This window comes from Bombina bombina, chromosome 4, assembly GCF_027579735.1.
Source record: "Bombina bombina isolate aBomBom1 chromosome 4, aBomBom1.pri, whole genome shotgun sequence".
In the NCBI taxonomy this organism is placed as follows: Eukaryota; Metazoa; Chordata; class Amphibia; order Anura; family Bombinatoridae; genus Bombina; species Bombina bombina.
Genome location: NC_069502.1, coordinates 124875026 through 124891576, shown reverse-complemented (window position 1 = coordinate 124891576; position 16551 = coordinate 124875026).

Sequence of the window (16551 nt, the reverse complement as noted above, 5' to 3'; positions counted from 1 at the left end):
CATTTAAAGAGTTTTGTTACTTTGGAAAGGCAGTTCTTAAATATTTCACAATAAAACAGTGTGTTTCCTTACAGTGTTAATCTCTTTTATGTTCGGTGCAACTTTCTAACCTCACAGTTAACATAAAGGGGGGCTCTTACCTCTTATGTTCAGTGTTTACTCGGATAGAGTCCGGGGGTGGCTTCTTTTTTCAAGCCTTACCTGAGCCTTCCACTTCAGTTACCGGGTATCTTGGAAAGTGCCCGTATGGTTCCGTTGTTTTGCTTTTCTGCTGAACTCGTATCAGCTCTTTATAGAAGACGGTCTCAGCTGTCAATACCGCTCACACGCTTCGTAGTGTAAAAAACTTTTCTTTCTCCAGGAGTAGCTGAACTTGTATCAGCTGTTTTGCTTCCACTATATCAAAGTCTCAACTTCCTTCAAATCTACGCGTTTCAGCATCACATAGACGCCTTTATCAAGATGACAGGAAGTTAGCTAGAGTCCATCTTTTATATCCGTTTCTTAAAGGGATGTTTTGTTTAAATCCTTAAAGGGATTTTTATGTATTGGATGTATATCTCTTATAATTGTTTCTGAGGTTATGAATTTAATTTCCAGCATTCAATACATATGTATCTGTTAGTTATGAAGTTGGAATTTGTTTTTATGACAATATAAAAATTGATAAAATTACAAAAGTTGATAAAAACTGGAAATTTAAAAAAAAAAACTAATCCATATACATCTTAATCTTAAGGTCTGTCTTTTGTAAATTCATATAAGTACAATATTATTAAGTCTCACTTTTCTCATCAGCAAAACATAGTTTTGATTGATATGATTATTGACTCTTATGATTATTTATTTGGATATCGTGTCAAACAGACCAATTTTTCAAGAATGAAGATGATCTGGCAATGGATAATCGATGCAGTTAGTGCCCAGGGTCCTGGAAAAAAAGATGTTGAACAGCTCAAGAAACGTTATAACAACATCAAACGTTTCACAAAAGCAAAATTGGAAAAAGAAAATAATTCTGCACGTGCTACCAGAGGTGGAAGTGCAAATGTGACCGACTTAAATTACTACGAGCAGAAGCTTGTTCAGCGTCTAGGGCCTGAGATCATCACCGGCATAACGGACGACTGTGACAGTGATTTGAGAGGTAAATGTTTAACAAAATAATAATTGACACCAAATGTTTGTAAAATATCTATAGGTGTATTTGTCCAATATTATGGTTGAAAAATAACCTTATTTGTCTTCTTACAAAAGAAATTAGCTGCTTAAGTAAGTTATTTCGCACATAGGGCTCAACGAATTTGATTCATGGAAATAATGACGCATTTTTAATAAATTTGCATCGTTATTGATTTATGATATATATATATATATATATTTTAAAAAAAATTCTATGTGATTCTATAATAATCTTGGTTCTCTAATTATCTGTTGTATAAATCTATAAGGGGATATATTTAAACATTTTTAGATATATGTCTACTGTATTGTTCCTGCATACAAGAGTGTATTTGAAAGCTAAACAAGAAATTCTCACTTGATAGTCTAAAACACATTGTAATGACGCATATAGACCTTTTTGTATTATTTGATTTGCAATATAGGGGAGAATTATGTAATGTGATCCCTATAGATAACATTGTGCTCACGCCATGCCTTTTTAATAAATATTGCAATAATAGGCAGAATTTAATTTTAATTTTTAATAAAATGAAATGCCATGTAACCATGTTTATTTTATAATATGCTTAGATACAAGTTAATAATAGCTTTCAAACGTATATAGCATGTAGAGCCAACAACACAATGATCGATAGATAATTCCTCTACTAGTCATTTCACAGTTTTTCATAATCAAAACTAAAATATTACAAAACTTTTTACCTCTGATATTAACTTTGATCTAAGCATATTCTGACAGCACCCTGATCACATGCCTTTTTATTTATTATCTATTGAATTTCATTTTACACAAATAATTATTAGTGTAGTGCCACAAGCCACTGGTGTGATCATAATCTTATCAGTATTAGCTTTCTTATTAAACTGAACAATTTAAAAAAAAATAAAAAAAATACATTTTTCAATGGATTATTAACAATATTATATTTTATTTTGATTTTAAAGCTACACCTCCACCACAGCCAGGGAGGAGTACCGCTGACGCACCCACTACTTCAAGATCTTCTGCTGCTGTTTCAAGACCATCTACAAGTGGAGCTCATTTTATAAGGTTGACATCTACTCTCACACACAGTTCTTCCTCTGCAGATACACTTCTTGATGTAAGGACCAGCACTCCAGATACAGGTGTTGGAAAAGGAACTAGTAAGTAAACCATTATTTCTAACAAAATCACATATTATGTCACTATCAGTTAGCTATGTATTGATCTAAAAAAAAAATCTTCTTTGTAGAAAAAACATTGAAAAGCATTGGTTATGTCTTTCATCTATCAAATCATCTATCAGCCTAAAACGACAAGATCTGTAGCGCCATCTAAAGTCAGTAGTTATGAGTTTTATGCTACAAATCTGTAACATAAAACTCATAACTAAAGTGTTAAAAAGTACACATAACACCCATAAACTACCTATTAACCCCTAAACCAAGGCCCTCCCGCATCGCAAATACTATAATAAATTTATTAACCCCTAATCTGCCGCCCCCAACATCGCCGCCACTAAAATTGTATTAACCCCTATTCCGCTGCTCCCCAATATCGTCACCACTATACTAACGTTATTAACCCCTTAACCGCCGCCCTCCCGCATCAAAAACACTATTTAAATATTATTAACCCCTAATCTGCAGTCCGCCCACACCGCCGCTATAATAAACCTATTTACCCTTTAACTGCAAGCCCCCCACATCAAAATATACTAAAATCAACTATTAACCCCTAAACCAAAAGCCCACCACAACGAAATAAACTAATTTAAACTAGTAACCCCTAAACCTAACGACCCCCTAACTTTATATCAAAATTACAATTTCCCTATCTTAAATTAAATTAAAACATACCTGTCAAATTAAAAAAAAAAATTTAAACTAACAATTTAACTATTATAATTATTGAACTAAAATGAAATTAACTAACAAATAAATAAAACTAAACTACCAATAAAAAAAATCCTAACACTACTCTAAAAATTACAAAAAGTATCTAATTACAAAAAAATAAAAAATAAACCACTAAATTATGAAAAATAACAAACAAAATTATCAAAAATAAAAAAGAATTACACATAATCTAATAGCCCTATCAAAATAAAAAAGCCCACACAAAATAAAAAAAAACCCTAGCCTACAATAAACTACCAATGGCCCTTAAAAGGGCCTTTTGTGGGGCATTGTCCCAAAGATATCAGCTCTTTTACCTGTAAAAAAAAATACAAAGACCCACCAACAGTAAAAAACCCCACCCAACCAACCTCCCCAAATAAAAAACTATCTAAAATAACCTAAGCTACCCATTGCCCATTCAAGATGACGTCCCTTGCATTCCTATTGGCTGAAAATTTTTAATCATCCAATAGGAATAAGGGCTGCTAAAATCCTATTGGCTATTCAAATCAGCCAATAGGATTTAAGCAGCTCTCATTCTATTGGCTAATTCGAATTAGCCAATAAAATGAGAGCTGCTCAAATTAGCCAATAGAATGAGAGCTGCTTAAATCCTATTGGCTGATTTGAATAGCCAATAGGATTTTAGCAGCCCTAATTCCTATTGGATGATTAAAAATTTTCAGCCAATAGGAATGCAAGGGACGTCATCTTGAATGGGCAATGGGTAGCTTAGGTTATTTTAGATAGTTTTTTATTTGGGGAGGTTGGATTTGTATAGTGTTAGAGGGTGTTTGTATTCTTTTTGGAGCAAAAGAACTGTTTTACTCAGGGCAATGCCCTACAAAAGGCCCTTTAAAGGGCCTCCCAAAATGCCCTTTTAAGGGCCCCCTGGTAGCTTGGGGGTGGGGGTTTGTATAGTGTTAGGGGGTTTGTATTCTTTTTGGAGCAAAAGAGCTGTTTATCTCAGGGCAATGCCCTACAAAAGGTCCTTTTAAGGACCCCCCAAAAGGCCCTTTTAAGGGCCCTTGGGAGTTTATTCTAGAGTAGGCTTTTTTATTTTGGGGTGTTTGTTTTTTTTAAAAGGTATTAGAATAGGATTAATCTTTATTTTTTTGGATAATTTCATTTGGGGGTTTTTTTTGTAATGATAGGTTTTTTATTTTTTGTAATGGTAGTTTTTTTTAATTTTTGTAATGTTAGCTTTTAGTGTAAGGCAGCTTAGGTTTTATTTGAGAGGTAAGTTTGTATTTATTTTAGCTACGTAGTTAGTAAATAGTTAATAACTATTTACTAACTAGTCTACCTAGTTAAAATAAATACAAACTTACCTGTGAAATAAAAATAAAACCTAAGCTAGCTACAATACAACTATTAGTTATATTGTAGCTAGCTTAGGTTTTATTTCACAGGTAAGTATGTATTTAGTTTTGAATAGGTATTACTTAGTTAATAATTTTAAATTTAATTTAGATCTAATTTAATTATGTTGAAGTTAGGGGGGTTAGGTTTAGGGGTTAATATAGTTTAATTTAGCTTGTTGTGATATGGGGGGCTGCCGGTTTAGGGGTTAATAGGTTTATTTAGTTAATAATTGTAAATTTAATTTAACTATATTTTATTATGTTAAAGTTAGTGGGTGTTAGGGTTAGGTTTACGCTAGGGTTAGGGATACGTTAGGGTTAGGTTTTGGGGTTAATATAGTTTAATTTAGCTTGTTGTGATGGGGGGCTAATGGTTTAGGGGTTGATAAATGTAGTATAGTGGCGGCGATATCAGGAGAGGCAGATTAGGGGTTATTAATTTTACTTAGGTGGCAGCGATATCGGTAGCGACAGATTAGGGGTTATTAACTGTAGGCAGGCGTCAGCGATGTTGGGGGCAGCAGATTAGGGGTGTTTAGACATAGGGTTTATGTTAGGGTGTTAGGTTTAAACAGTATTTTTATTTCCCCATAGACATCAATGGGGCTGCATTACGGAACTTTTGTTTCCACAAAAGGTTCTTTTTTTAGCGGCGCACCCCATTGATGTCTATGGGGAAATCATGCACGAGCACATCTTAGCAGCACTCTGATTGTGTGCAGTATGGAGCGCAATGCAACCATATCGCACGCAAAAGGCGTATGTTTCAAAACTTGTAATAGCAGCGCTATAGGAAATTAAATAACGTAACTTTTGTTGTGTTCGTTAATTTCTCTATAGCGCTCAAAACTCGTAATCTAGGTGTTTGCTAATTGAAACTGTATCTAATTTTGAAATAAATTTATAGGGACTAGTAGCGCATTGTAATATATGTCAATTATTAAAATTAAATAAATTGTAATTATATATTTATTTTTTTATTGCAGGTTTGGGACAGTTGTTTGATAGCTTGAATGGACAATCATCACCATTATTTGATGGTATGTATCAATGATGATTTTTTTTAATTCTTATTTACCTAAATTCCATTTTTTTTGTTCATATGTCTATTTTTTTTGGATGACATCTATTAAACCATCTTTTAATGCATTTATTTAAATAATCTCTTAAATTTTTTATCGTTTGATCTAAAAAAAAACAGTAAATAAATAGAGCCATAAGCCTGACAGAAAGGACACTACAATCCCTATTGTCAATTATAAGGGAAAGAGAGGATACAACAGACCCAAAAAGACCAAGGCCCCTACTTATCAAGCCACTGACTTTCTTGCATTCGCCTAACATCGCCGCCACGAATCTGAATACGTTCTCCAAAATTATCAAGAAAGCTGTCAAAAAGCCGCGCACCAAGTACGGGGCGATGAGCAGCGGACTGTTGTTAACTAACAGTCATTGATCTCGCTGCTCTTCGGCTTATTCGCAGCTTTCTTGGTACCCTGTCACTACGCGCCCACACTATACTATACTGTTTTACCCCCTAAACCGCCGCTCCCGGAGCCCCCCGCAACTAAATAAAGTTATTAACCCCTAAACCGCCGCTCCCGGACCCCGCCGCAACTTTAATAAATGTATTAACCCCTAAACTGTTACTCCCGGAGCCCACCGCCTCCTACATTATACATATTAACCCCTAAGCTGCCGCCCCCTATACCGCCGACACCTACATAAAGTTATTAACCCCTATCCTGCCGCTCCCGGACCCCGCTGCAACTAAAAAAAATGTTTAACCCCTAAACCGCCGCTCATGGACCCCGCCGCAACTAAACAAAGTGTTTAACCCCTAAACAGCCGCTCCCGGAGCCCAACGCCACCTAAATTATATTTATTAACCCCTAATCTGCCCCCCCTACACTGCCGCCACCATATTAAATTTATTAACCCCTAAATCTAAGTCTAACCCTAACACCCCCTAACTTAAATATAATTTAAATAAATCTAAATAAATTATTCCTATTTAAAACTAAATACTTACCTATAAAATAAACCCTAAGCTAGCTACAATATAACTAATAGTTACATTATATCTTTCTTAGGTTTTATTTTTATTTTACAGGCAACTTTGTATTTATTTTAACTAGGTACAATAGTTATTAAATAGTTATTAACTATTTAATAGCTACCTAGCTAAAATAAATACAATTTACCTGTAAAATAAATCCTAACCTAAGTTACAATTACACCTAACACTACACTATAATTAAATTAATTAAATAAATTAACTACAATTAAATACAATTAAATTAAATTAAATTAACTAAAGTACAAAAAAAACAAACACTAAATTACAGAAAATAAAAAATAATTACAAGATTTTTAAACTAATTACACCTAATCTAATCCCCCTAATAAAATAAAAAATCCCCCCAAAATAATAAAAAGCCCTACCCTATACTAAATTACAAATAGCCCTTAAAAGGGCTTTTTGCTGGGCATTGCCCCAAAGTAATCAGCTCTTTTACCTGTAAAAAAAAATACAATACCCCCCAACATTAAAACCCACCACCCACACACCCAACCCTACTCTAAAACCCACCCAATACCCTCTTAATAAAACCTAACACTAACCCCTTGAAGGGGTTTTTAGACTCGGGTACATGTTAGGGTGTTAGGTGTAGACATTCCCATAGGAATCAATGGGATATCGGGCAGCAGCGAACATGAGCTTTCGCTGCTGTCAGACTCCCATGGATTCCTATGGAATCCGCCGCCTCCAGGGTGGCGGATTGAAAACCAGGTACACTGGGCCTGAAAAGTGCTGAGCGTACCTGGTAGTTCTTTGATAACTTCCAAAAGTAGTCAGATTGTGCCGAACTTGAGTGCGGAACATCTGTAGTGACGTAAGCATCGATCTGTGTCGGACTGAGTCCAGCGGATCGTATGTTACGTCACTAAATTCTACTTTTGCCAGTCTTTAGGGTTTGCTAATTACGGCGAATCAGGCTTGCCACAAATACGCTGCGGAATTCCAGCGTATTTGCGGTTGACAGCTTGATAAATAGAGGCCCATGGCTGCAATGTTGGCTGCAATGAACATTTTTTTTTATTTAGACACCCAAAATTTGGAATGTTATATTTAATTTCTTGTCATCCTTATTTATTTATTTTTACATATATAATTGTTCGATAAAGTTATTTATGTGTTTTTGTTGTTGTTTTTTTTTAAGTATTTGTTGTTTACATTTTGTTAGTAATAAATGTATGCTGTTAATTGACTTATTGGAAAACTCAAATAAAAATAATTTCAACTAAATTTTGTTAGTAAATAAACACAAATTTGTTTGAAAAAATACATCTTTTTTAAAAACAAAAAACAAATTAGTTGAATTTTTTTTATCATTTCTTATGATAATTTGATTTTAAAAAAAATTACAGTATCAAATCATGTTCCTTTTTTCTGACTAACTAAAATTTTAATCGAAGAACATAGTTGTGCATGTATTTCTTTAACAACAAAAAAATAGTTTCATCTACTAACAGTGTTCTGCATCCTTACATTATTAGATAGTTATCATGTATAAATTTATATTTAGTGTTCCATGAAAGTAAATTCTTTTGATTATGTTAATTCTAAATTACATTAAAGGGACACTAAACACAAATTTAAAAAGTAATGATTCAGATCGAGCATGCAACTGTAACCATCTATATAATTTGATAATATTAACAGAATCATTGAAATAATTGCCAATACGACATTAGGAACAAAAAAAAGATAAATATGATTGTAGCTTAATCGTCAATAATGACCCAGTTACATTACATGTTTGGATAAAAATATATAAATATATATATATATACAGATATATTAAACTTACATGTCTTATCAATCTTCTAATAGACTTGTAGTACTTAGGGTCCCTTCTCTTCAAGTCACTATATTTACAAAGGCATTGACGTCTTGTTCTTCTAATTTTCTAAATCCTATGCATTCTTCTAAGCATCTCATATATAATTTTGTCACAGAATTCCTGTTTCACTGTCCTTACAACCCGAATATGTTTCGGAAAATATTTATCCATCCCATAAACTCATTTTAACAATTCCCCAGCACTAAATGGTTTTGGACGCGACATGCTTGACGATGACGTCATTATTCGTTAAGTCAATCATTAGCTCAATGATCGCGATATTTAGCAACTAAACAAGAATGACGATGTTTCTGATACTAATATATATTTAGATGTATTTATTTAATGTTTGAAAAATAAATTAATATAATGTTTAAGAATACATTATTGTTTTGTTTATGTTAAAGGGATACTAAACCCAATTTTTTTTTCCGCTAATTCTGGTAGCGAAAAATGTAGCGAGCGGATAGATTTTTTAGTACATTAGTTTATTGCGAGTTGGTGGTCAAATCTGTCTATTTACATAGAAAAATTGAGTGGTAGCGAGGTTTGGCGGATAAGTACGCGCGCAAATTTAAAAATGCAGGTTTGAACATAGTTTATGGCTTTCTACATATCCGTGTGCGAGTTTTGACGTGAAAATATTTGCGGGCAGCTCGCTGACTGCTTAGTACATGGAGCCGTTAGTATAAAATTTGATATCAAAATGTTCATGTGTCACAGAGCTCATGAAAGAACTAACAACAAACACTAGAAGTAATGCAAGAGCCTGTACCATACCTAAATGTTCCCTTACTCCTAGTCCATTTGCTCTTATCATGGTCTCTGGAACACACCAAACTGGGAGCTAATTTTGAGGCTAATGTGGATGTTGCTAAAAGCTCATCATCCTTCAAAATATATAATTTTTTTCTTAGGATATTGCAAATTTTGTTAAATTGATTGGAAAATTCAGTTGAAAACACAACTGAATCATGTGTTAATCCCTGTCTCCAACTTGGTCAATGTATAAGATCCATCTGTGATTTATTCCTGAGCTCCATAAAAGTATCTCTTAGGATTTTGTCATTGTAACCCCTCTGCTTCAACCTATTGGTTAGTGCTGATGCCTGATTTTCAAATAACTCATCTGAGTTCATATTCCTTCTCAAACACACAAACTGGCTTCTGGGAATTGAACAAACCAAATGTGATGAATGGCATGATCTAGCATGCAAAATGGTGTTTCCAGAGGTCGGTTTGCGGAAAGTATAAGTAATTATTTTTCCTGATCCCACATCCACAGTCAAAGTGAGGTCAAGGAAATGTGTTGTCACTTCCTGTAATTCTCCAACAAACCTCAAATTGAGGTCATTGTTGTTTAAATAGGTTGTGAAAGCTAAAAAGTAAAATGGGACCCTTACAATAAATACAAGATTGCCTATGAACTTCATGTATTTCACAATTTGATTAGCAAACAGATTGGTATTGTTGTACAGAAAAAGACATTTTCGCCAGCCAACAAATAAGTTGACAAAGAACGGGGTTAAATTCCACCCCCCCCATCGCAGTGCAACATGTTTGAAGACAATATTCGTTATTGAACATAAAAAAGTTGTGTTTCAACAGGAATTCAACTGTCTCACCTAGAAACAATTTAAACTCCTCAGTCTGGTTTTTGTGTCTTAAAAAGTATCTTACTGCCTTTATGCCCAATAAATGTGGTATACTCAAATGTAACCCAGTGGCATCAACCACAACCCATCTATATATTTCGGCCTCCATTCAACATTTTGCAAAACTCACAAGAGGTGGGTAGTCCCTCAAATAACTGTATTTTTTAACAATGTCTGAAGTATTGAGTCCACCCATTCTGACATACCTAACAGCTATCCCTCCAAGACCCTAAACTTAACACCCCCTAGTTACACAAAATAGCAAACACTAAAATTACACAAAATAAAAAAACACATTACCAAAAAATCAAAGCACTACCAAAAAAACTAAAAAAAAAACAACAAAAAAAACGTATGCTTTTACTAACACTAAACCCTACTTTAACAATTGCCCTGAAAAGGGCATTTTGTTGGGCATTGCACTAAAGTGAATATAGCTCTTTTGCCCATAAAATAAAAAAAGCCCTATTCTAAAAAAAATACTAATTTACAAAAAAAAAACTATCCTGAGAAAAAAAAAATTGCCCTGAAAAGGGCATTTGCTTAGGCATTTCCTTGGAAGGGCATTTGGTAGGGCAGTGCCCTAAAGCGAATATCACCATTATTGGTTGGTATGTATCAATGATGATTTTTTTGATTCTCATTTACCTATATTCCAATTTATTTATTTTTTAATTTGTTCATATGTCTAATTTTTTGGATGACTGTATTATAATCTCTCCATTTCACTTCCATCTATTAAACCATCTTTTAATGCATTTATTTAAATAATTTCTTTAATTCTTTATCGTTTGATCTAGAAGAAGAAAACTCTTCAAGGGAGATTGTGGTTATTAATTAAAAAGGGTCTCCATTTTTTCCCCCAAAGAGTTTATGTGGAATCAATATATGTTAATAATAAGAGAAAGATTTACAGGTATATATACACACATCTATTTTACAGCAAAACAGTCCAAATAATAAATACAGGGCAACTTTACCAAAAACCCAATTTTTGCAACACTGCTAAAATAGTCACAGAATTTTATCCAAGGAATATACTTAGCCACAGTTTCCAGTGTGTTCAACATCAGCCATCTTTTCAGCAGGAACAGGATAAGAAGGAGAGAGAGATAGAGAGTGTTCCAGTTTTTTATACCCCAATTCAATAGGGAGTGGTTTATCAAATGCCAGTCAAAGGCTATTGGGAGTGTCTTTAGTTCAGAGAGTCTTTAGTTCAGAGAGAAAGGTGTATCTGGGGGGGGAAGGGATTTTAATAACAGCTAGGTCAGTAAGCTATGTCACCACATTCCCTCACTTTTTCTTCTCCTATGTTGCCCCGTTTTCTAGTTATACCCACTAGTACAGAAAAACACAGTGGGAGCAAAAACCGTACAGGGAAAATTCTCCCACCATCCCTTAGGAATCATTCCCTCGGCGATATGAGCTCTTCTGTACTTTCCTAGGACTGTCAATTCCTAGTCTAACTTTATACAATTCATTAAAAAAATTCATTTAAAATTATACATAGAAACACAAAATCCTATGCTAAACCCCATTAGCAACATTTATACAATGGTCTTAAATTTGGGAAAAATTTAAAGTTCATGTATGAGTGCGTGAGTGTGGGTACACTAGATGGGTATGCGTGTAGTAAATATTTATTAATAAAGTGTGAATTGTGCCTGTAAAACAAGTTATAATGGTTCACTGAAGTTCTTTGTTGTCATCTTTTGGCATCTGGTCCTTGCTTTTGGCATCTGGTCCTTGCTTTTGCTTTACCAATCGTCTCTCTCTTTGAACCACTTTGTTTTTTCCAAGACCCTCAAAGGAATGAAAAGAGATTAAAACCAGGCATATATTTACTTCACACTACAACACTCCATCTGCAGTAGAAACCACATTCACAGTTATTAACTTCAAGTTGGGATGTGCCTCTATCACTGCATCATCCCACTTGCACCCTTACTTAAACTTATGTTGCTTGACTTATATGATTATTTACCCCTTTATGCTATATATTATTTTGGCCTAATGCCCCATTTTACATCTCCATTGTGATACATGTTATACTTATTTACATCATAGCTTCATGGTAAGATCAGTCCTGAAGACACCTGAAAAACAACAATCTATAATATGTGTTATTGGGGAAAGCTGGAAGGAAAGGTGAAAAGTCTTCTGTCTTAATTGGTTTTCTTTCTGAAAGATAAGACTTCAGACAGTTTACATGAAAATTTTCTTGCATGTGGCATCCCAAAAGTAATTACAATGGATGTATCTGTTATTGGTTTTTTGAAAGAGAATGCATCAATTAACTATGCATTCTAAATATTGGCATATTTAAAACTAAATAATGAAAACAATTAAAATTATTAATTGAACTTAAAACTAAAAATACACATTACATGATACAAATGCACTGCAAACAAATATGCTTATAAACAAAAATTAATGATTTAATTTGAGCACTCCAGTTCTGTCAGCTGTTTCTTTAGAAACCCAATTTCATCTCTCATTCTCCTGTTTTGTTGTTTGAGTTCCCAATAACTTAAGTTGGCCTTATTGCTTATGTCATTTGGCCTCAGCCTCCAATTTTTATACTTATTTTCTCCTCTGTTAATATCGTCATTTAAATTCCAGTTTCCTGTATTTGATCCTCTACTATTCTGATATCCACAAACATGTCTCCTGTTGCCCCTCTCTGATTCCTGTCTGTGAATATTCAGATTGTTCTCAATTGACTGCTTCACTGCAGAAATTGCCTTAATGGTGTATGGGTGATAATTCCACCACTTCTCAGCTCTAGTGAGCACCATATCTAAGTTTGTGGAGTTTGGATCATACAGCTTTACAAACTCCTGACATTTTCTAGGGAGAGCTTCAAGTACCCTCTGTATGTAAGCTGGTGGCCCCCAGACCATTTGGGTCTGTGGCTGGCGCAGCACACACTAGAATAAAACTCTTTTTGCTACTTCAAATGGCCCATCTAGAGGTCTCATGGTAATTTCACTAATCTCTTTTTCTAGACTAGGAAAATTGAAAAAGGTTTGAACTATTCTTCCAACCTGATTAGATATGCTTGAGTTGAATCCTAATAACCTGTTCGCATAGGGGCCCATGGCATCTTGAAGCAATTCTGTCCATTCCTGCATGCTCATACCTACTTTAATGGCTTTTTCAGACCCCTTGTGAAACCAATGTGAAAAGTTTTTAAAGCTGTTTGTGGGGATTGTGCCCCACCATTTCTTAAAAATGTCTTTATCTGCAACAGTCATTGGCCTAGTCTGACTTGAAAAACCTGTAGGAACATTCAGGGTGTCAAAATACTCAGATATTTTGACTGGGGCAATTGGAACAGAACTTGGGTTTTTAGTGGGACCCAGTGGCATATTATATTGTTTTATCACTTGTTTTGGCTGTCTACTTTGTGACAGTAAGTGATCACAATCTGCATTGTTCCCAGAAATATCACTAATTATTTTTTCTTCTTGTTCAATTTTCTTCTGTAATTCAGTAATGTTATTTGAGTATTTGTTTCTGCTGTGTTCTGTTAATTTTAATTGACGTTGTAATTTACCGATCTGTATGGTGTTAGTTAAAGCAGAAAGCTTAATACAATCTCTGTCAGACTGTGTTTTTTCTAACTTTAATTTAAGATCTGTATTTTGCTCTAAAATAATGTTTGTTAGTCCCCTTATTGTTGACATCACTGCCTGCGCTATCATACATTTTCTTTTTTTATTAATCTTTTTAAGAGTTACTACCTGTGTTAGTATCTCTAAAACACTTTCACAGTTTGGGTTCTTAGCTTCTGGGATGAGGAATGGACCATTATATTTATGGATATAGTTTTTAAAGTAGTAACAAACCTCTTGTGAAATAAAGTTTTTCACAGGCATTTTTAGCAGATCACAGGTAACACCCGAAAAGAGAAAAAAAATTAAAAAATAAAATATAGTTCTCTTTTAAAAGGTGTTTAAACCATCAATAATACTAACCAAAATAATTAAAGGAGATAAAAGCGGGAAAAAAATAAGTGAACAAAGTAAAGCAAAGGAAGCCTTTATACTGATATTTTCCAAAAACAATTAGCTAAAGCAATGGAAGCATACAGTGTTAATTTCAGGAAAAACTATAAAAAATATTTAAAATTTTGATTGTTTAGGAGAAGAAGGGGGAATCAGATTAATCTGAATGTACATTTTAACGCAAATAAATGTATAAAAGCTTAAAACCCAATAAATCAGTTTGGCCTAGATTTGGAGTTTTGCGGTAGCTGTGAAAACCAGCGTTAGAGGCTCCTAACGCTGGTTTTTACTGCCCTCAGGTATTTGGAGTCAGTGATTAAAGGGTCTAACGCTCACTTTCCAAACGCGACTTTTCCATACCGCAGATCCCCTTACGTCAATTGCGTATCCTATCTTTTCAATGGGATCTTTCTAACGCCGGTATTTAGAGTCGTGGCTGGAGTGAGAGTTAGAACTCTAACGACAAAACTCCAGCTGCAGAAAAAAGTCAGTAGTTAAGAGCTTTCTGGGCTAACGCCGGTTCATAAAGCTCTTAACTACTGTGCTCTAAAGTACACTAACACCCATAAACTACCTATGTACCCCTAAACCGAGGCCCCCCCACATCGCCGCCACTCGATTAATTTTTTTTAACCCCTAATCTGCCGACCGCCACCTACGTTATACTTATGTACCCCTAATCTGCTGCCCCTAACACCGCCGACCCCTATATTATATTTATTAACCCCTAACCTGCCCCCCACAACGTCGCCGCCAGCTACCTACAATAATTAACCCCTAATCTGCCGACCGCAAAGCGCCGCCAGCTAAATTATCCCTATGTACCCCTAATCTGCTGCCCCTAACACCGCCGACCCCTATATTATATTTATTAACCCCTAATCTGCCCCCCCAACGTCGCCGCCACCTACCTACACTTATTAACCCCTAATCTGCCGAGCGGACCGCACCGCTACTATAATAAAGTTATTAACCCCTAATCCGCCTCCCTCCTGCCTCACTAACCCTATAATAAATAGTATTAACCCCTAATCTGCCCTCCCTAACATCGCCGACACCTAACTTCAAGCATTAACCCCTAATCTGCCGACCGGAGCTCACCGCTATTCTAATAAATTTTTTAACCCCTAAAGCTAAGTCTAAGCCTAACACTAACACCCCCCTAAGTTAAATATAATTTAAATCTAACGAAAAAATTAACTCTTATTATATAAATTATTCCTATTTAAAGCTAAATACTTACCTGTAAAATAAACCCTAATATAGCTACAATATAAATTATAATTACATTGTAGCTATTTTAGGATTAATATTTATTTTACAGGTAACTTTGTAATTATTTTAACCAGGTACAATAGCTATTAAATAGTTAAGAACTATTAATAGTTACCTAGTTAAAATAATAACAAAATTACCTGTAAAATAAATCCTAACCTAAGTTACAATTAAACCTAACACTACACTATCAATAAATTAATTAAATAAAATACCTACAATTATCTACAATTAAACCTAACACTACACTATCAATAAATAAATTAAATACAATTCCTACAAATAAATAAAATTAAATAAACTAACTAAAGTACAAAAAATAAAAAAGAACTAAGTTACAAAAAATAAAAAAATATTTACAAACATTAGAAAAATATTACAACAATTTTAAACTAATTACACCTACTCTAAGCCCCCTAATAAAATAACAAAGCCCCCCAAAATAAAAAATGCCCTACCCTATTCTAAATTACAAAAGTTCAAAGCTCTTTTACCTTACCAGCCCTTAAAAGGGGCATGCCCCAAAAAATTCAGCTCTTTTGCCTGTAAAAAAAAACATACAATACCCCCCCAACATTACAACCCACCACCCACATACCCCTAATCTAACCCAAACCCCCCTTAAATAAACCTAACACTAAGCCCCTGAAGATCTTCCTACCTTATCTTCACCACGCCGGGTTCACCGATCGATCCAGAAGAGCTCCTCCGATGTCTTGATCCAAGCCCAAGCGGGGGGCTGAAGATGTCCATGATCCGACTGAAGTCTTCATCCAAGCGGGAGCTGAAGAGGTCCATGATCCGGCTGAAGTCTTCATCCAAGCGGGAGCTGAAGAGGTCCATGAACCGGCTGAAGTCTTCTATCAAGCGGCATCTTCAATCTTCTTTCTTCCGGATCCATGTTCATCCCGCCGACACGGAACATCCATCTTCACCGACGACTTCCCGACGAATGACGGTTCCTTTAAGGGACGTCATCCAAGATGGCGTCCCTTGAATTCCGATTGGCTGATTCTATCAGCCAATCGGAATTAAGGTAGGAATATTCTGATTGGCTGATGGAATCAGCCAATCAGAATCAAGTTCAATCCGATTGGCTGACCCAATCAGGATAGAATCCTATCAGCCAATCAGAATTCGAGGGACGCCATCTTGGATGAAGTCCCTTAAAGGAACCGTCATTCGTCGGGCAGTCGTCGGTGAAGATGGATGTTCCGCGTCGGCGGGATGAACATGGATCCGGAAGAAAGAAGATTGAAGATGCCGCTTG